A 21,655-nucleotide genomic window follows, 5' to 3' on the forward strand; every position below is an offset into this window, starting at 1 on the left:
CTTTTCAAATCACAAGCGCTCAGAAAAAAAACTTAGAAAAGCTCTCCTAGTGGGCTCCAGGCCTAAGGGCCTCTTTCCACTATGGCAAATTCGACTGCATTAGCCACACATAAACTCGCATAGGAAAAGTATTTCAATTTGCTTGTTTCCATTACAGGCGAAAATCTATCTCTGTAACAATTTTCATCGCGGTTTATGTGTTTTCGTTTTTTTTTATATGTGCGGTTTTGCGAGCGTATGTCAATAGTGGTGAATGATGCCAGGAAAATAAAAAAAAAAACTTGTGCATGCAAATTTGCATGAAAAAAAATGCCAGCAAACGCATGCGAATTCGCGAGCAGAAAATAGCATACGAATTTACATGCTTGTACTGAAAACAAGCCCTTTGCTCTTCTTTGTAGCCACGGAAACATATTCTGTGTACACTGTTTGGAGTACTGTTGGCATGAACCTATCCAAAAATTCCCACCTGGCTGCAGACGTAAAGTAGATTATTAGATTTAATAAGAGGTTGATTTAAGCATGATTTTTTTTAAATGGGGGATCTGGAGTTGCACTTATTTAAAACCTGCCTTAGGCCTGGAACCCACTGAAAACCGCAAACGCAAAACGCAACCGCTAGCGTTTTGTCTGAGCGGTTTGCAAGCGGATTCATGCGCGTTTTTGGTCGTGTTTTGCAATATTGTATTTTTTTCCCCAGCGGGTGCCTAGCGTTTTGCGTTTTGCGTTTTTATCCTGATTGGTCCTGTGAATTATTTTTCATTTTGTTACAGTGTGCTTAACCGCAAAACGCTAGCAAAACCGCTCAGTTTAGGTTTTGCTGAGCGTTTCCGCTAGCGTTTCAATACTTTACATTGAAGCGCTAACGCTCCCAAAATGCTGCAGGTCCTGCGTTTGCGTTTCTGGGAAACGCAAACGCTCCTGTGGAAGTTGCCCCATCCATTAACATTAGCCCAGCGTTTTGGCAAACTGCTAGCGTATCGCAGTGCTGCCAAAACGCTGCCAAAAGCGCTCCTGTGGGTTCCAGCCCTTAAAGTGGACCTGAACTCTTGCACTGGACAGAAGGAAAACAGAGAAATCTACCTTGTATGTACTTAGAGAGTTTAGCCCGTCTATTTCCTCCCTCATCTGTGACTAATATCAAGTGTACGTTGCGGAAAGCGGCGGATCGGCGGCGACGATCGGATGCTACAAGCAGCTAGCAAAGTGCTAGCTGCTTGTAACAAAAAAAATATTATGCAAATCGGCCCAGCGGGGCCTGAGAAATCCTCCTGCGCAGGTTACCCCGAACTGAGTTCGGAATAACCGGCAAGGAGGTTAAAGTAGAGATCATCAACCTGCAAAAAACACAGTTAATTTGCACAATAAATTTGCATAATATGAGTCCCAAGAGTCCAGCTAGACCAGGAAAATACCCCTCCGTGATATTAGTAATTTTGCACTATGTCCACATAACCATCATAGAGTCCGTGATCATTCTACTGGATTCTTGATCCCAATCTTTGTATCCATCACTCAAATATATCAGCTGAAATACTCTTACCATCAGATGTGGCTGATTTTATCACAGATCAGCAAACAGGGCATACATGTACTTGTAGTTCCTTGGACTCAGAAACACCTTCTTCCTAGGTAGTACTCAGAAAAACAGGGACAACATAGCGTAATCCAGTTTCAGATGAACCACCATACCACCATTAGTGCTCCCAGCGTGACTTACAAATTGTGCAACACCACAGTGGTATATATAAGAGAGATGCACGCTCACCAACTAAAGTGGCTGATCTGTATTGATCAGCTACAATCGCTTCCTTGTGTATTGAATCCTCAGAGGGAAGCCAGACCTTTAAAACTCAAAGAGACAAAGCTCTCATAGCATAATTCCGTTTTTAATATTGAAATGACACAGAATATTGCACTCACATAGATCCATAAAATTCATGCGCATATAAAAGTTTTTGGACGTCCTCGCTGCCGCCTTGTGCATTCAGCGTCTCCACACTCCGTGCCTGAGGCCCCGCCCAGATTTCACATATTGTTACAGTAAAGCTGTTACTGGACAGCTTCTGTAACAAAAACGCCTGGAAAACTGCTCTGATCTAGCGTTTTTCAGAGCTGTTTTCCACTTTCCTATACTTAACCCCCTTGGCGGTATGAAAAATACTGCCAGGGGGCAGCGCAGCAGTTTTTTTTTTATTTTTATTTTTTTAAATCATGTAGCGAGCCCAGGGCTCGCTACATGATAGCCGCTGCTCAGCGGCATCCCCCCAGCCCCGCCGATCGCCTCCGGCGATAGGCGATCAGGAAATGCCGTTCAGCGACGTCGGGACGTCATTGGGAGACCCGATCCACCCCTTGGCGCTGCCTGGCACTGATTGGCCAGGCAGCGCAGGGGTCTGGGGGGGGCCGCGCGCCGCACCGGATAGCAGCGATCAGGCGCGCGGCGGCGGCGATCGGGGTGCTGGCGCAGCTAGCAAAGTGCTAGCTGCGTCCAGCAAAAAAAAAATTATGAAAATCGGCCCAGCAGGGCCTTAGCGGCACCCTCCGGCGGCTTACCCCGTGTCCAGCACGGGGTTACCGCTTAGGAGGTTAAACATTGAGGCAGAAATGCCTCAGAAATCTCAAAAATGCTGCAGCAGCTGAGCTTGCGTTTGTGGAAAAAACGAGCCGCTCTGGTGTGCACCATCCCATTCACTTTCATTAGCCAAGCGGTTTTCCCCCTGCAAGCATTTTAAAAAATGCTCCAGAACCGCTCTGGTGTGCACCACCAGCCCTTAGAGCAGAGAGGAAGTTCTGAGTTCAGGTCTGCTTTAAGGCCTCTTTCACAGTTGCGACGTTAAAGTCGCACATTAGAAAATGTTTTAACGTGGACTAACGCACAGCAATACAAAGTCTGTGCAACATTCACAGTGCACACGTTGCGTTGTGTGTAACGTGTAGCAATATTTAAAAAGTGCTGCATGCTGTGCATTTAGCAATACATCTGCTGCGTTGTGTGTGTTGCACCTGCTCAGTAATGTGTTTTTTAAATGTAACGCATGCGCCGTTTTTGTTTCATCACTGTGCGACGAAAACGGTGCACCAAACGCAGGGCTAAAGAATGTACTATAACGTCCAAGTTATAGTCTTTCAATGCGTTGCATTAGGGGCATCAAACGCACCATCCCACTGTGAAAGAGACCTCAAGCTTCACACACACACTAGATATTCTTCATCTGGGATGGTCGTTTGGCCAAATGTCTTTTAGTGGTCCATCCTGCCAGATCGCTAAATGACCAGTGACGAATGAGCCCATTGTGCTCCTACCTACCTGGTCACCAGAAGCTTCTTGCTCCTGTACTGTGTGTCGTGACTCCTCCCTTCACAGTACGTGATACCTTTCTATAGCTGACCAGCATGTCTGTACAGTGCTTGTTCACTGATGTGTCACTCTATCGTTAAAGAAATCATCAGGGACGTAACTTGACCATCCCAGATCCCGCTGAAAAATTCAGCAGGCCACCCCCCACATGGTGTTTTGTGTGCGCTGCCTAATCCCCCCCCCCCTACCCCCACATAATGCCTTGTGTTTGGCCCCCCCCCAGCATGTGTGCAGCTACAAAATGTTGTCCCTCACCCCCCGATTTCTGCACAGTAGCATGAGCTTCATACTGTACCTCATTCTGGCAACAGACAGGTCCTCCTCACTTCCTCTTCAGTGTAGCCGCAGTGCAGTCAGCCAATCACCTAGCGGCTCCCGACACTGCAGATCTTGTGACAGGCACTGGACGCGCTAGGTGATTGGCTGCCCGGTGGGTACACTAAATTGAGGAAATGAAGAAGACCTGTCCATCGCCGGAACGAGGTACAGTATGAGCTCTACTGCAGCTGCTCGGCACCCCAGCATCAGGCCCCCAAGCAACTGCAGGGGTTGTGGGGGCTGTTGTTACGCCCCTGGCAATGATCACTGCGGCTCTGATCTGGCATGTGTTCAAGTCTTAAATATGTCCTTAAAACAATAAAAATAACCTTGTAAAATCTGTTCAGAAGTTATGCATTCAGTGGCGTAGTTAAGGAGCTGTGGGCCCCGATGCAAGTTTTACATTGGGGCCCCCCAGCACTCTATACATAACAATTGATACGGCGCACCAAAACCTGCCAATGGCAACTACAGTCTCAGAGGTGCAAGAAGGGGATGGGGAATAGTTCGTTAATGATTACCACTATTCTTCTAAGTATCTATGGAAGTGATTATTATGTGCACAGGACCAATAGAGAGCTAATGCTGCAATTGAGGCAGGGCCCTTCGGGGCCCCTCTGGCGAAAGGTCCCCGATGCGGTCACAACCTCTGCAACCCTTATTGCTACGCCCCTGTATGCATTAATACTTTCTACCAAACATATCAAAAACAGATAAGGCAATATCTGGGCAGTGACAACAGAACAGGATGAAACAGGCGGTAATTGGGACTGCAGGCAGTTGCGATCTTAAAGATGATCGCATCACACAGGAATAACAGAAGAGCAATATGACATAAAGAAGAACAAACTAGACACCTACCATAGAGTAGAGTAGCAAACAGACCATAATAAAAAAAACAGTGCATCAACAGACTGCATAGCGCCACCTTGTGGCCTTTTAGCACACATACAGTTCAAACATAAAAGTTGTTGCACATTCCAACAGGCACAATGTCTGAAGGGTGGCAATTGAATGCGAGATGATGGGAGCAATTCCAGGAGAGCTGAACTAGATTTAAGGGAGCACGAGGAGATGTGAGGTAGCATGAGGAGATGGGAGGCAGCACGAGGAGATCTGAGGTAGCACGAGGAGATGTGAGGTAGCACGAGGAGATGTGAGGCAGCACGAGGAGATGTGAGGCAGCACGAGGAGATGTGAGGTAGCATGAGGAGATGGGAGGTAGCACGAGGAGATGGGAGGTAGCACGAGGAGATGGGAGGTAGCACGAGGAGATGGGATGTGAGGTAGCACGAGGAGATGGGAGGTAGCACGAGGAGATGGGATGTAGCACGAGGAGATGGGAGGTAGCACGAGGAGATGGGAGGTAGCACGAGGAGATGGGAGGTAGCACGAGGAGATGGGAGGTAGCACGAGGAGATGTGAGGCAGCACGAGGAGATGTGATGAAGCACGAGGAGATGGAAGGCAGCACGAGGAGATGGGAGGTTGCACGAGGAGATGGGAGGTAGCACGAGGAGATGGGAGGTAGCACGAGGAGATGGGAGGTAGCACGAGGAGATGTCAGGTAGCACGAGGAGATGTCAGGTAGCACGAGGAGATGTGAGGTAGCACGAGGAGATGTGAGGTAGCACGAGGAGATGTGAGGTAGCACGAGGAGATGGGAGGTAGCACGAGGAGATGTGAGGTAGCACAACGAGATGTGAGGTAGCACAACGAGATGTGAGGTAGCACGAGGAGATGTGAGGTAGCACGAGGAGATGGGAGGTAGCACGAGGAGATAGGAGGTAGCACGAGGAGATGGGAGGTAGCACGAAGAGATGGGAGGTAGCACGAGGAGATGGGAGGTAGCACGAGGAGATGGGAGGTAGCACGAGGAGATGGGAGGTAGCACGAGGAGATGGGAGGTAGCACGAGGAGATGGGAGGTAGCACGAGGAGATGGGAGGTAGCACGAGGAGATGGGAGGTAGCACGAGGAGATGGGAGGTAGCACGAGGAGATGTGAGGTAGCACGAGGAGATGGGAGGCAGCACGAGGAGATGGAAGGCAGCACGAGGAGATGGGAGGCAGCACGAGGAGATGGGAGGTAGCACGAGGAGATGGGAGGTAGCACGAGGAGATGGGAGGTAGCACGAGGAGACGGGAGGTAGCACGAGGAGACGGGAGGTAGCACGAGGAGACGGGAGGTAGCACGAGGAGACGGGAGGTAGCACGAGGAGACGGGAGGTAGCACAAGGAGGTAGCACGAGGAGACGGGAGGTAGCACGAGGAGACGGGAGGTAGCACAAGGAGACGTGAGGTAGCACAAGGAGACGTGAGGTAGCACGAGGAGACGTGAGGTAGCACGAGGAGACGTGAGGTAGCACGAGGAGATGTGAGGTAGCACGAAGAGATGGAAGGTAGCATTGACCATTGGCTTCAGAGCAGGATTTTTATTGTAACAAACTAGCCTGAGAGCAAGCGTCCCTGAATGTAGTTGGCCTCCTCTACAGTGATCGGTTCCAGTGGCGTAGCTAAGGAGCTGTGGGCCCCGATGCAAGTTTTACAATGGGGCCCCCCAAGCACTCTATACATAACAATTGATACGGCACACCAAAATCTGCCAATGGCAATTACAGTGTCAGAGGTGCAAGAAGGGGATGGGGAGCAGTTTGTTAATGATTACCACTATTCAAAGCATCTATAGAAGTGATTATTATGAGCACAGGACCAATAGAGAGCTAATACTGTAGTTGAGGAAGGGCCCTTTGGGGCCCCTCTGGCCCAAGGGCCCCGATGCAGTCGCTACCTCTGCAACCCCAATTGCTGCGCCCCTGATTGGTTCACTTGGATTATACTCAGTGTAGTCACCACAGTGAGATACCTTCTGCTCCTCCTTCCCATCCCATAGCAAACAACAGGCTTCTGATGCTAGGTACACACCATACAATTTTCTGTCAGATCGATTATTTCCAACATGTCCAATCTGAATTTCGATCGATTTTTTGATTTTCCGATAGCTTTTTTAATCGTTTGTTCGATCGATTTTCGTTCAGCTCCAAGAAATTTGATCGGAAAAAAACGATAAAAAACGATTAAAAAAGATCAGAAAATCAAAAAATTCGATTGAAATTCAGATAGGACATGTTGGAAATAATCGATCTGGCAGGTAAATCTGCCAGGAAATTGTATGCTGTGTACCTAGCATTAGGGAGGAACCGAGCACTGTATCAATACAGTGGTCATTGTTAGGCCCCTTTCAGAAGGGAGCCTGAACTGTGCGGTTGCTGAGCAGGTCGGGGCCCCGCCTGCCGCGGCCAGTGAAATTTGGGTACAATTTAAATGCAGTTGAATCGCAGAGGTTGTAACCCCATGTGTGTCGAGCGCTGACACCCGGTGGTGGTAGCCGGATGAGCAGAGCAGGATCATCCACCAGGCAACCTAGGCAAATGCTTGGGGCCTAGTGGGTGTCAAGGGGCCCACCTACCACCTTCTCTGACCTCTTTCCACTTCAGCTTACCAAAAGGACCACAAAGGGGGCCCAAATCTACTACCTTGCCTAGGGCCCCTTTACATCTTAATACATCTCTGAGTCAACTCTATGAGGGGGCCGCCTGTCCAGTGCCGGTAGAGAGCACTAACAAGTGCCTGGCCGTCAAATTCACCACCTGTCAGTTGCCCGTCTGAAAGAGGTCTTTCCCAGCATCTAGATAACTCAGCGGGGTACATTTTTTTTTTAATAAATAAAGGTTATGCTATCACTACATCCTAGTCTACTAAACCTTAAATCATAGGGAGATTGAAAAATGACACAGCATCATTTTTTTAATAGCAAAACCTAAAATGTGTTCAACGAAAAACAAAAACAATAATAAAAATAACACGTGCCACGGGGGAACAGGGCTAGATTATCATTGTTAGGGCTTGTTTCCACTGTTGCGACGCGATTTCGGCCGCATTCCGACGCTTGTAAAAACGCATGCGGATGCGTTTCCACATGCGTTTTTACCCGCGATTTCGCCTGCGATTTCGCATGGCAGGGTGCCATGCGAAATTAACCATGACACTGCCAGGGCTAAATAAAATTGAAAAAGGTGCGAAATCGCACGCGAAATCGCGGGTAAAAACGCATGTAACAAACGCATGCGTTTTTACTATTAAATACATTAGCGGCGATTCGCACGGATTCCCGACGCAGGCGAAATCGTTGGCTCTTTTGTGCGTTTTTTTCACGCTGAAAAAAACGCACCTCAACAACGCTACAGTGGAAACAGGCCCATCCACTTGTATTACATGTGCGGATCTGCATGCGTTGGACGCATGCAGATTCGCGATAGTGGAAACAAGTTGTTTCTTAGAAGTGAGACAAGGGTACAAGTATCAGAGACAGGACAAGGAAGAAAATATCTTTCCTGGAAAAGAAGCGTAAGGGAGAACGAATCTGATTCCTGGATTGTACTGAGATTGCGGCAACAGACAGAAGCGTTCTGTTTACCGGAGATGGAGAGGAAAGATAGCTGGTAGGTGAATGTGAAAGCTAGAGCCCTCAGCAGAACCCGAGATCAGCAGAAAGATACGGGGTTATCTGAAGACAGCATTGATGGGTTTGTCACGCAGAAACAAGTGAGTCATGGGAAGGGGGGGGGGGGGGGGCTCGTCTGGCAGGTTTCCGGATGATCTTACCTCAAGGAGATCCCTTCACATGTATTATTGGTATCATTTTTTATTTATATATCACCAAAATCTTCGGTAGTGCTATAAATAGTACAAAACAAATAGGGGACTCGGAGCATAATACATGAGACGTTTACAGCTCTGTCAGACCAGAGCCGTATCATCCACAAGACAAACCTAGGCAGTTGCCTAGGGCCTGGAGAGAGACCAGGAGGCTGGTGGATGCTAGCCCCTACCAAATCTAAATGAAAATGCCGGGCGATCATCAGCGGTGGGCAAAGAGTGCTATCCTGCCTAAGGCACCATTTCTGAGACAGACCCTCTGATACCAGCGGAGAAACTCAATGATGAGATTAGCCATTTTGTCTCTAGAACTAATCCTAAAGGTGGTAACTAACAATCCAATTTCTAGAGAAAAATCATGCAAACGATCAGATAATTCTGATCGGATTGGTTGTAAATAATCTCTGTTGATGGGCCGCACAATCAATTACGAACTATTATAAAAATAGTCGTCTGATTGGATTTTTGTCCAACCAAAATTTGGATTTTCTTGTTGGTGATAGATAGGAAGCAAAGATTGGTTCGTTAATGGAGTTTTGACGGCGAATTATGTGTTATGATATTTCACTTCTGATCCGAATTATTGCTTGAACGATTTATTGCTAGAAATTGGATCGTTAGTGGGCACCTTTACTAGCAGATGAAGCAAGTCTATAGGAAACCAGAGATGGCATTTAAAAAAGATTTGATACTTACCCGGGGCTTCCTCCAGCCCCATAAGCACGTGTGGGTCCCTTGCCAGCACATGCGCAGAAGAGCACGACTGACGTGACTGAGCCAGGTACCGGGGCTGATCGCGGCTGAACCGCAGACCGCGGGAGGACATCGTGGGACTCAAAAGTCCGTATGGAGCTAGAGGAAGCCCCGGGTATGTATCAAATCTTTTTTTAAGTGCCTTCTCTGGTACACTTTAAAGGACACCCGAGGCAAAAATAAACTAATAAAATAAACAATTGTATCTATCTTCCTTCTGCTAAAAATGACTTTTAAGATATTCCACAGTTTTATTTTATGTTTAAACCTACTTTTTAAGTTTTAACTGTTTTATTGTTTTTGCTCAATGACTCATCCATTGAAGTATGCCAGAGCTAAAATCTATGAACTATTGACCCTTTTTAACTCTTTTCCTGCTCGCAGAAACCATTTTCTGCTAGGAAAGTGTTTTATAGTTGGAATTTCTTATCAGCGAGGGTCGCACTGTATCACTTCCTGTCTGAGTCAGAACTGAGTCAGCCACTTACATACCTGATATTTAGCTCTTTCAGGCAGACAGAAAAAAACCCATCATAGTTATTTGTGTGCTAGGCACTACATAACCATGTCTATCTCATCATGTCACATGTCACCTCGGGTATCCTTTAAAGTAAGCCTAGTCACCCAGAAGTAAAAAATGTCTACACCACTGCTGCTGGTCAGGACTAAGGATAGTCAATGAGATTCAAATAATTTCAAATTGATGCAGGATTATGCAAATTGTGTATGCAAATTTATGTAGCTAGGAAGAGCGCTAAACACTCACAAAACCACTTTATGCGGCGATTGCTTTCGCCATTGTATTTATTTGTATTTATTCTTTTCCGAGTCAAAGAGTTCACTACCTGACTTGCGTCAAGGAGTGAATGACAAAACCACTCTGGAAAAGCACATTTACCAAAAACGCATTGCGCAGAGGAGCGCCAGGAGGGGGGGAAAAAAAAATCACACAAAATATCTTGCGTTTCTGATTACGATTTTAGATGTGAACGAGGCCTGACAGTTTGTGGCAGTGCTCACCTTCGTGAATGAGCACGGTCGGCACTTATTCCCGAAGGGAAGCGCGACCATGAGGACATATCTGAAAAGCCCTTGCCGGATATGTTCCGAGGGGAACTATGCAAAGACTTTCCATAGAGCCTACTCAGTCCTCCCTCCCTTAACCTCACCCGCTGTCCCCCATTAGTCCTCGGAATAAGTGATAATGGGTCAATTAAAATGACGTGAAATTTTACCTAATTTCGTATAATTTTTCACAATTACGCATTGCGTAATTGCGATTACATTTCGTACAGCATACTATCTTTGTGAACTGTAATTACGCCTGTGATTACGCAATTACATGTAATTTGCGCTCAATGCATAAAAATATTTGCATCTATTCGCTAGTTTACTGCGGCTATTAGTTAAATATTCAATGTGAAAACTTGCAATAGAAAAAATATCACGGCTATTATTTAAAGATTTCATGCAAAACATCCGTTTGTATGCTTAAAAACTCTTGCGTCCGAAACTCCACGTAAATTACACTAAAATGCCTAATGACGGTTAGCGATTAACCAATTAACGACCACCTAACACCGATAGGCGTTGGCAGGTCGAAGTGATGTTTCCATGGAAACGCCGTTCCATGTCAGTTCACGGAGGGTGTCTCCGTGAACAGCCTGCGAGCCTCCGATAACGGCTCGCAGGCTAATTTTAAACATGCGGGGAAGAAATCCCCGCTGTTTACATCAATACGGCGCTGTAAAGGAGATTGTCGATCCCCGGCCTCTGATTGGCCGGGGATCACTGGCATCTGATAGGGTAAAGCCTATTAGAGGCGGCGCAGGACGGATCGCCGTCCTGTGCCGCCCACAGCAAGGAGGGAAGGGAGGGAAAGGGGCAGAGGGCAGAATAACGCTGCAAAACCCAAACAGCCGGCGGCGATCAGACCCCCCCAGCAGGACATCCCTCTAGTGGGGAAAAAAGGGGGGAAGTCTCATCGCCATGCTGCAAACACGCTGTGGGCTGAAGAGCCCACGCAGCACAGATATGGGGAAAATCCCCTGGTCATCAAGTGGTTAAGTTTGCATGCAAACATTTTACACATAATCTGCAAATGTCGTGTTACGATTTAGTAATTTGCGACTTACGGTGTGTAATTACGTATAGGCATAATTTCTGCCCGCCAGTACTCAGGAGGCACGTATCCGTACTGAGCACAGGATGGATCTGCTTGTCTTCGAAAGTACTCTGGGAGAAAAGTTCAATGAAAAAAACAAAAACAATAATAAAAATAACACGTGCCACGGGGGAACAGGGCTAGATTATCATTGTTACTCAAGAAACAAGTTGTTTCTTAGAAGTGAAACAAGGGTACAAGTCTATCAGAGACAGGACAAGGAAGAAAATGTATTTCCTGGAAAAGAAGCATAAGGGAGAACGAATCTGTTTCCTGGATTGTACTGAGATTGCGGCAACAGACAGAAGCGTTCTGTTTACAGATGGATGGGAAATGTAAAAGCTAGAACAGTCAGTAGAACCCGAGATCAGCAGATCGTTCTAAGGGGGACATGGAAAGCCTCATGACTATGCAGAGGTTTCCATGTGTTCTGCATAGTCCATGGACCATACAGAGGCTTTCCATAGAGCCTACTCCGTCCTCTCGGCATTACCTCATTCCACCGATGACCCCGGTTGAGAATTGGCACGTTCGGGAGTCCTCGGAAGGCACACATCCGTACTGCCCATGCGTGAGCAGGGACTTGCATGTGTGCAGTACGGATCTGCTTGTCTTCAGAAGTACTCGGGGGCAGAAGTGCTTCAGAAGCCTTCTGAGGGCTGTCAGAGACGGCCGTTGCAGTTTCCTGGGGGGGGGGGGGGATGGGGCAAAAGGGTCGGGTGCAGCGGCAAAACTATTTGGAGTGCATAGGTGTGTAGGTAGCCAGGTACAGGTAGGGTATCTAGGTATAGTTGCCCCAATATAGGGCGTATAGTTACCCCAGTATAGGGGTATAGTCGCCCGAGTATAGGGAGTATAGTTGCCCCAGAATAGGTAGTATACAGTAGTTACCCCAGTATAGGGGTTATAGTTGCCCCAGTATAGCGAGTATAGTTGCCCCAGTATAGCGAGTATAGTTGCCCCAGTATAGCGAGCATAGTTGCCCCAGTATAGTGAGCATAGTTACCCCAGTATAGGTAGTTTAGTTGCCAGTTCCCCCCCCCCCCCCCCAGTGGCCGCTTCCTCTTTTATATCGCCTGGTCAGCCCCTCTCCATCATGCCGTCTTCTTTCACAGCAGCGCGTCTCCCGACTGCTGTGAAGAGGCAGGTAGCAGGAAAGCGGTTTCCTGTAGCGGCGATGTATATCGCTGTTACCAGGGGAACCACTGCCCTACCACTACAGATTTGCTTTAAGCATTCCCTACAGCTCATCAGAATTAGTATTATTTAAACTGATGCCCAACATCTGTCACACACATCTGTAGAAAGTCCTACGTTATCCAGGTCATGGCAAATGCTGAGAAACTAGGCCAGTTATACCTAAGCATTTTCTTTTTGCATCATTGAAAATAATTCACTGCTAACCAGGAGGCTTCATCATGTTTAGGAAATAATTTGTATCTTGTTTGCTGTTTTTTTTTTTTTTTTTTTGGTGTGTGTTTGTGTGTGTGTGTGTGGGGGGGGGGGGGCTCAATATAGCATGTACACAAGTATTCCGTGACTCCTGTGGCCTCCTCATTGATCTGCTGCGTTGGATAATTGTCTGGCCACAATTGGTGCTCCCACTGCAACGGCCATCACTGCAACTTTCCCCACCGCTCTCCAGAAAACAGAGCAGGCAGGGGCGTAGCTATGGAAAGGGGGGGCGTGGCACTGTGAGGGCGCTCAGTATGGCCGTTGCACCCCCAAGCGCATAAGAGGCGGCTCGCTAGCTTCCCGAAGTACCCCCGCTTCTCTCCCTCCCTTTGCAGTGAAGTGCAGAAGCGTTAACAACAGCAGAAAAAGCTGGGCACATCAGGATATCTATAGGGGGGCATATTTGGCTGTCTAAAGGGGGCACATCTGGCTATCTATAAGGGGGCACATCTAGCTATCTATAAGGGGGCACATCTAGCTTATCTAAAGAGAGAAAGGGGGCACATCTGGCTATCTATAAGGGGGCACATCTAGCTTATCTAAAGAGGGAAAGGGGGCACATCTGGCTATCTAAACAACATTTGAATCCACCCATGACCACATTCTGATTTGTGGCCACACCCATTTTGTCCAGAGGGGGGGTCTTTGTCCCCAGGCGCTGAAAACCCTAGCGCTCCGAGGATCGGCATTGAGAATGTCTGTTCAGTGATAACTAGGGAATTGTTGCCACGTGTGGTCACGGATAATCATTTCTGGAAACAAATCTGGAACGTGTTTGTTGCTTTAGACTGGATTAGAGGAGCTATCGGTAAAGATGATCTCCTCACTCAATAATCATAATTGCACCACGGGGCTCATTATGCAAATAGTAATTGCTGAATTTATGCAGCTGCAGGTGTGCTGTTGTTAAAATGTAAGTACAGATGTTAAAAGGCATTGAATGTGACACATATGGCAAATGAATGTAACGTCATCTAATCCAGACTACCCAGTGGTTGAAGTGAAAATCCTACTCCCATAATCCTTCACTTCATTTGAATTGCTGAGGCCACTTGGTAAGAAGGGAAATGTTTTCAAGGCCACAAAAAGAAAAGATCCAGTTAAAACAATGTTAAGGTGCCCATTAATGATACAATATTTTCCTCAGATGCAATCATTTGTACAGATCGAATTGCACAGAAAAGCCACGCAGCATGTAGATAAAATAGACGTGAAATGCATGGCTTAGAGCTATGTCCAGGTCCAGGAAGCTGGGGTAGGGAGTAGCAACGTAACACTAACTGATTCAAAATATACAACAAAGAATGCCTAGTGTAATGAATAGCGGAGATGCCGCCGCGCGGTCTGGCAGCGGGGCGGCTGTCTCCGCGTTCAGACCGGCGGTTTCCGCACAGCACCAGTTTGCCTGGGCCTTCTAGTGCACACAGATGGAGAGCTACGCGCGCGCTAGAAGACAGGACCTTTATGCCAGCAGGAGAGGTATCAGCTGATCAGGACGATCAGCTGATCCCAGCGGAACTCCTGATTGGCTGAGTGGCTGGGGGCGGTGCTGCGGAGCGCTGTAGTATATATAGATCTTGCTTGTCAGTTGCTGGTTGTCTGCCGTTGCGAATACTTACGTGTGAGCACTCAGACCTCAGTCAGATCCTACAGTGTGTTAGAACCAGGTGGACCTGAGAATTCACACTTAGCCAGATTCCGCTCTTGTTATTTACTACAACAACAACAACAACAACAAATAACATTTGTAAAGCGCTTTTCTCCCGTGGGACTCAAAGCGCATAAGCATGGCTCCGACCATCGTGGTACAGGGGAAGAATTTTATAAATCTGGAAATGCCAGGCTAAACAGGTGGCTTTTCAGTCTGGATTTGAATAGCTCCAGGGATGGTGCTGTCTTTACTGGGTGTGGTAGGGAGTTCCAAAGAGTAGGGGCAGCATGACAGAAGGCTCTGTCTCCAGATTTTTTACTGTGTTATACTTTAGACTAGTTCCAAGGTGTTGAGACCACGGACCTCACACCCAAGCTTAGGATTACTGTGTCATTGCTGTGTTATCCTCTAGACCAGTTCCAGGGTGTTGAGACCAAGGACCTCACACCCAAGCATAGGATACTGTGTTATTCTTCAGACTAGTTCCCGGGTGTCGAGACCAAGGACCTCACACCTCAGACTAGGATTGTGCTTGATATCTGTTATGACCTTTTGCTCTGTCGACCTCTGTCTTGCTTTCTGATTCGGTACCTCTGCCTATCTGTCTACCAGTTGCCAACCTTGCCTGTACCCGGTTACCGAATCAGCCTTCTGTCTTTGTACCTTATCTGCTCGTGTGTTGCCGACCTGGCCTGCCCGACCCTTCTGGCTGTCACTCATCCCTCGAGTGTTCAGTCTGTCTGTACTACCCGTGACACTATTCCACCAAGTGTCAGTTAGCTGCAAGGACCTCCTGCTCCTCAGAGAGTCCTTCCTGCAGTGCAGGCAGTGGCCTCTATCCCATAGGAGTCCCCTTGCTGCAGTACAGTCTGATTCCCAGTTTACCAGGGAATCACTGGCTGCAAGATTATCTCTATCCCCTTCTCTTAAAGAGATATTCCCTGCACAGCCGAGGGCCACCTGCTCCTCAGGTGGTAGCTGGCCGTAGTTATCTGTGTCTCCCGCCCCACGGGAGATAGCCTACAGTTGCACCAAACACTTACACTTTATTAGGTGTCCAGAGGTTAGTCATACTTGTATTATTGGTGATTCTGCAGATCTTCCATAATCAGGTATACATCTGTATTGTTGATGATTTTGCAGATCATCAATAATCAGATTTTCTCTGTGTGCTGACACCAATCGTTACACCTAGTTATGGAAAGTTTGTGGTTAGGATGCTCCATTGTTATTAAAACTTAAAGAGAATCTGTACTGTAAATTTCTTACAATAAAAAGCATACCATTCTATTCATTATGTTCTCCTGGGCCCCTCTGTGCTGTTTCTGCCACTCCCTGCTGCAATCCTGGCTTGTAATTGCCAGCTTTATGCAGTGTTTACAAACAAAAGACATAGCAAGTGATAGGCTGAGAGTAGCTCAGTGTGAGAGTCATACAGAGTGTGCAGGGGGCCTGGAGAGAGTGTGTATGGCTTCTTTCCAATCACAAGCAGCACAGCACATTCCAGCCTGACTGCCTGAGCCTGACAGAGCCAACAGAGAAGATTAGATCATATAACAGAGATAATACAGCCACTGTGCAACTAGGAAAGGCTGCAGTAAGACAGAGCACATTAGAACAGCTATAGGAACATATATGATAGAAGAAATAAGGCTCAACATTTTGTTACAGAGGCTCTTTAAGGGGCCCATAAACTGGTCCATTACATCCAATGATCAATCAATTGATTTGATCAATTGGCCGCAAATCGTTGCACAATTGATTGGCCGATCCATCGATTTGCGGCCAATTTCAATCGATTTGATCTATCTGACAGGATGGAAAATCTAGGTCGATCTGCTGCTGGTAGCAGATCAATGTCCCATCGAGTTGCATTGGATCTAATGGTGCAATAATGCATTTAGATCGATTTTCAATTGGTTTCTGTTCCTAGTGTGTGGCACACATCAGATAGACTCCTGTCAGATTCAACCTGACAGGCATCTGACAGGAATCTATCTGATGTTCGAATGTGCTGCAAATCTATCAGTGTATGGCCACCTTTAACCTTTATTGGTTCAGATTTGGAGAGACAAATGAATTAGATAAATTGCCAACTGATACATTCCAGATAAGCTGGTGTGGAGATAAGGCCCATACACACATCTGATTTTTGCGAACGACGGGTCGTTTGAACGTCCCGTCGTTCAGTTGTTCGCCCGTCAAATCGGGCGTGTGTACAGACTGTCGTTCGCGTGATAAGACTGAGTTTGAGCAATCCGCCCGGGCGGATCGCTCAAGCTCAGTCTTATCACGCGAACGATAGTCTGTACACACGCCCGATTTAATGGGCGAACAACTGAACGACGGGACGTTCAAACGACCCGTCGTTCGCAAAAATCAGACGTGTGTATGGGCCTATAGTGTCTTCAGAAATGGAACAGGATTTAATCCCGATTCTCATCTCTCTCAACTGCTACTATTTACATATTATAAAGCACACAAAACTCTCTGCATGTTTCGCCTCCTGTGGAGGCTTCATCAGGAGTGAAAGTGACCTAGGGTTAGGTAGAGTAGGTTCACACTTGTTCCAAAAACGTATCCGTGGCTCCGGTTTTTAGCCCGGATCAAAACCGGAGCCACGGATGCCAATGTTAAAAATAGCAGCCGCCTTCACAAAAAAAACTTGAGCGGACGGTCCGGATTTGCAACATTTTCACGGACCCCGGATACACAGAGGGTTAGTAAAAAGTAATGGCAAAATGGATCCCCATCTAAACAGGCATCTTTTGACACAGAAACGGAATTGTTTTCTGTGTCCCAGGGGAGGGGGGGGGGGGGGGGGGGTGTCATGCTGGAGGGGGTAGCAGGCAGGAAGGGGGGCAGCGGCAGGGAGGGGGGGTCACCCCCCTCTCCCTCAACTGGGTCTCCCCCTCTTCCCCGCCCCCCTCAGTTTCATTGATAAATTCATTCAAAGTATTCAAATGTAGGCCAAGCGGTGAGCGGAGAACTTATTTCCTTGTGTTCCACGCCGTCACTTCCTGCAATGCCACCCAATGAACTACAGAGGGCGGCATTGCAGGAAGTGACAGCAAGCGGTGGAATGCAAGGAAGTAAGTTCCCCGCTTGGCTTACATTTGAATACTTTAGTGACTGATTTTATCATCTAAACTGGCTGGAGGGGGAGCGGGGAAGGGGGGACTCAGGTGAGGGAGGAGGGGTTGCCACTGCCCCCGCTACCCCCCTTCCTGCCTGCTACCCCCTCCAGCATGGCGCCTCCCCACACAAATCCACGGCCAGGGCTGGGGACATTTCCACGGACTGGAAACGTCCCTGCAAAAAAAGCCATTTCTCTCAAAATGGAGAGAAAAAAAAAATTGTTTACAAAAACGGATCCGTTTTCAACGGATCCGATCTGCAGCGGACAAGTGTGGACCACACAAAGTGCTAGTGCATTGAAATACAATAAAATAAACATATTCTTAAAAGTAGCAGCATGATAACAGCCAGCTTGGCCAGTGGCATCTAATGATCTACACCAGGGGCGTCAAACTCAATCACGTAAGGGGCCAAAATTTAAAACACAGTGTAAGAGGGCAAATTGTTTACTAACATGTATTGAACAGTCTCAAATTAACTATAATGTAATTACAGCAACCTCCACTGCACAGATGTAATCTTTACCTGCTCCAATGCTACTTCGGGTCTCCTCTGACTTCCTCACAGACACATGCTCTATCCTGCATACCTCTGAATGCATGTCACATGATTGGCAGCTGGAGGTGTGGCAGCACAAAGCATCCCTGCTGCTAGGAAGAGCAGAAGAGACTTGACGCATCGCAGGAGCACGTTGCTGTGCTACTCTACTATGGCTTTGGAGTGTTGGATCCCGAGAGGGGGCCCCATGCCCCATTTTTGTGGGGTGGGGAGCCGTGGGTTGTTGCCGCACCATGGCTCAAACTGACACTGTCACCAGTAGGCCTCTCTTTTACTGCTTACAATAATGCCCATTTGAAGCTGTGCCGCATTTGGCCCACAGGCCTTGAGTTTGACCTGTGATCTGCTTGGACAACTAAACTGGGGGGTGAATTCAGATCAAGAACTGGGAACACCATTGGTGAACATGATTTTTTTTTTTGGGGGGGGGGGGGGGGGTCAGGGGGGTGAGAGCAAGGACCATTTTCCTTGAGACATGAGGGAAAAAAGAAAAAAATATCCTGGAGATGGCCTTTAATAACCTCTAGATAAAGCATGACACACACTTCTACCAGCCAGATGAGAAAATCCCTCTCCGCATTCAGAAAAGCTGTTGTGGTAAATAGCTTAACCCTGTTATGTCAGAAACCTTCCTCTCCCTCTCCCAGCCACAACCTTACTGGTAACTACTTCCTCCCATGGATCCCTGTCTGTGCAGTTGGAGTCCAGGGAAATTACCATGACGAGTGCCTTCAACAATTGGATTTCTAAAGCGGGAGAAAGAGCATGATTCTGGGAAGCTGCCAGAATAACAGATGCCACATGCTTACTCATGATTATTACACACCGAGCTGCTCTGATGATGCTGCCGTGACTAAGATTTCAGATGGGCGGGGCGGGAAAGCATTGAATGAATCTCTAATCTCTGCTATGACAGTTTCACCAAAAAAAGATCCTTAAATAACCCCCGTGAAAGCCTGCGGTCGATTGACCTAATATTCTCATCGACCGCTTTCTATTGTCAGAGGCGCGCTAATCAATCGCAGATTAGCTTCCCGCACATTGCTGAGGCCTGGCTCATTGATTGTTCCAAGGCTTCCTACGTGTTTATTTAAAAATAGAAAAAGGCTTTACGGCCGCTTTCCTGCTTGCGTGAGATTTTAAAACGCTCCTGTTAGGCTTACGCCAGCCGGGATCATGAGAGAGGGCAAAGGGCAAAAAAATTGCTCATTTTATGAGGGTGAATGAACTCCGTTTCATTGAGATGTATATTACACATTTCTTTTATAGATTTTTTATGGCATTTTAAACTCGAATCGAATCTGATTAGAGATAAATTTGTCTCTTTGTCGAAGCTGCCCATATACTCCAGAGTGATTCCAGTCCGATTTCAGCATGAAATCTTCAGGGAATTGGCTAAACCCGGCTCGTCCGCACCGGCGCTGCCCCCAATGTATAAATGTGCCCCCCAGTGTGTGCATTTATACATTACCTGTCCTGTAGCAGCCTCCGTACGGTGTCCGTCCATTTCGCCAGGTTCTAACAGCCGCATACACATGTACATGCTAGTAGCGCATAGCGTCTAACGTTGTGTGTGCGGATCCCGGAGAGATGAATGGACACCGCGCGGAGGCTGCTACAGGACAGGTCATGTATGAATGCACCGAGGGGGGGGGGGGGCACATTTATACATTGCGGGGGGTTTCGCCGTTTTGCTGCTCATTCCAAAATTGGCCGCCATAGTGCTGACCAACCAGCTTTGGCCCGACATCTTGCAGCATGCGCAATAGACAATGCAAACAATTTCCATTCCGAAATTGGTCGCTTTGTCAGTCAGACACGCACTTGGCGGCACCGATTTTCATCCAATTCGATTTTAATAGTCGAATTGGATGGTTGATAGGCCGCCAAGTCGCCTGATGTATAGCCAGGCCACCTTAAAACACAGAGAAATCCACCCTGTTTGTATTTAGCGAGAACAGCCTGTCTAATTCTCCCTTATCTGTAAGAAATGAGCCAGTGTAATTCGACCTTAGCTCGAATTCTGAGCTAATATGGAAACTCAGGAGGTTAACTCTTTTTGTTCTCCCATGAAACCAGGAAGTAGACACACTGCAGATTTACTGTAGGATTTGTTGTATCAGCTGTAACAAAGAAATGTTTTTCGTTAAAGGTTATTATGCTGTTGCTTATATTTTAGAGCATAGAGGACGTTCAGAGTTCGGGTTTGCTTTAACTCCAACTTTCTGCAAATTTCCCCCCCCCCCCAAAAAACCCCTGAAACAATTACCTGGGTTAGGTATCTACTATCAGTGTTACCTTATTGGTAACATTACCAATATTCTACTATGGACGTTACCCAGCGTCTAAATTCTCGGGCGCCTTTTTTTCAATGTGTGCACTGAAAAAAACAACAACAACAAAAAACCTTTGTGCCGAGTTTTGGTTATATAAAAATAGAGGTTATAGAGACAGTTGGCAACTATTGGAACAAATATCAATAGTATAACAACAAGTACTCATTTATAAAAAGCAGTGTTTGCCAAGTGCTCATCCACTGTTGTGGGTAACATCACCTTACATACTTCTTAACATATAAATGTGTATATATGGGCTTAGCCCTCCCAAGGTTTTTTCCTTACAGGTGCACTTTAATTAATAAAATTGCTTATTTTTCGCAGCATTACTTTAAAAATTACTTTGTCAGTGTTTGCCCATTGTAAAATCTTTTCTCTACCCAATCTACGTTCAAAAATGTATCACAGGTGGCAACATCTTTAGGCTGGTTTCACAGTGGGACGTTACAGGCGCACGTTAGAGCAGCCTGTAACGCAGCCCAACTCACAGTAATGAAAAATCAATGGGCTGTTCACAGTGCCCACATTGTGTTACACAGTAACGCTGCACGTTCTTTTGGAGTGCAGCATGCTGTGCGTTCTAGCAGCTTAAGCTGCGTTAGACTGTTTGCTCATGCTTAGTATGGGTGATTTTTTTTTATTTTATTGGCGGAGAGGAGGCGGGGAGAGCCCGCTACGTAGCCAGGTACATGGCTACTCATTATTCACTGAACTTGCAGTGTTTACTTCTTGGAGCGGCCGCTGATTGGCTGGCGGGACCACGTGATGCGGAGAGCTCCGCTCACGTGGTCTCCGCAGCTTATCCGACAGAACAGGCGCACCAAGAGCTGCTTTTAACGCGGCTTTTGGTAGTGTCCTCCTCCACCACAACCAGGCGTTGCGTTAGGGGCACGTTATGCGACCTATAGCGTCCCCTAAACGCAACGTCTTGGTGAGAAAGCAGCCTCACTGCTGACAAGAAGCATCACTGCAGAATGTTTGTTTACTGTTTGTTTCGAAGTCAGTAGAAACAACATCTGGGCCCTTATGCAATTGAAAGTGACAAAAAGTAGGTAAAAATGTACTAACAAAATTATTTTGAGTATTTTCCTGCTTGCTGGGTGTTTTTATGGCATTTTATTGATACTGGATCCCCGAAATGCTCTAGGAGGAGAATTCTGCATAACTTAGCAGCCTAGGCTAAGCATCACAAGGAGGGTGGGGGT

At 47.1% G+C, this 21,655-nt stretch overlaps 1 protein-coding gene across 1 annotated transcript in view; it reads right to left on the reverse strand.

Moving 5' to 3' along the window:
- Positions 1–21,655, reverse strand: part of MED29 (mediator complex subunit 29) — a 165,884-nt gene that overhangs the window by 56,536 nt on the left and 87,693 nt on the right. The gene's annotated exons all lie outside the window — the stretch shown is intronic.

Source organism: Hyperolius riggenbachi, chromosome 8 (genome assembly GCF_040937935.1).
Source record: "Hyperolius riggenbachi isolate aHypRig1 chromosome 8, aHypRig1.pri, whole genome shotgun sequence".
Classification (NCBI taxonomy): Eukaryota; Metazoa; Chordata; class Amphibia; order Anura; family Hyperoliidae; genus Hyperolius; species Hyperolius riggenbachi.